Genomic DNA, 1,116 nt, shown 5'->3' on the forward strand with positions numbered 1-1,116 from the left:
GCGTGTCCACTAATACCCGCGCATGCGTACCCGTCACCACTACAATGGTGGTACGGCCCGCACCCACGCTCTCAGAGCGTGGGTACGGGCCATACCACGCATTCCCCTACATCACCACTACAATGGTGGTATGGCCCGTACCGACGCCCTCAGAGCGTGGGTACAGGCCGTACCACGCGTTCCTCTACATCACCACTACAATGTTGGTACGGCCCGTATCCACGCCCTCAGAGCGTGGATACGGGCCGTTCCACGCGTTCCCCTACGTCACCACTATAATGTTGGTATGGCCCGTACCCACGCCCTTAGAGCGTGGGTACGGGCTGTACCACACGTTCCCCTACGTCACCACTACAATGGTGGTATGGCCCGTACCCACGCCCTCAGAGCGTGGGTACGGCGCGTACCTCCATTGTAGTGGTGCCAATTCCGATCAGCAGGGGACAGAGATATGGGGGTGGGTGCCCAGGACTCCCAGCAGTGGCCAGACATATGAGTGGTGGGTGCAGAGGACTCCCAACAGTGGACAGAGATATGGGGGTGGGTGCCCAGGACTCCCAGCAGTGGCCAGACATATGAGTGGTGGGTGCAGAGGACTCCCAGCAGTGTCCATACATATGAGTGGTGGGTGCAGAGGACTCCCAGCAGTGGACAGAGATATGGAGGTGGGTGCCCAGGACTCCCAGCAGTGGCCAGACATATGAGTGGTGGGTGCAGAGGACTCCCAGCAGTGGCCTGACATATGAGTGGTGGGTGCAGAGGACTCCCAGCAGTGGACAGAGATATGGGGGTGGGTGCCCAGGACTCCCAGCAGTGGCCAGACATATGAGTGGTGGGTGCAGAGGACTCCCAGCAGTGGCCAGAGATATGGGGGTGGGTGCCCAGGACTCCCAGCAGTGGCCAGACATATGAGTGGTGGGGGCAGAGGACTCCCAGCAGTGGCCTGACATATGAGTGGTGGGTGCAGAGGACTCCCAGCAGTGGACAGAGATGTGGGGGTGGGTGCCCAGGACTCCCAGCAGTGGCCAGACATATGAGTGGTGGGTGCAGAGGACTCCCAGCAGTGGACAGAGATATGAGGGTGGGTGCCCAGGACTCCCAGCAGTAGCCAGACAT

This window comes from Triturus cristatus, chromosome 4_2 (assembly GCF_964204655.1).
Source record: "Triturus cristatus chromosome 4_2, aTriCri1.1, whole genome shotgun sequence".
NCBI lineage: Eukaryota > Metazoa > Chordata > Amphibia > Caudata > Salamandridae > Triturus > Triturus cristatus.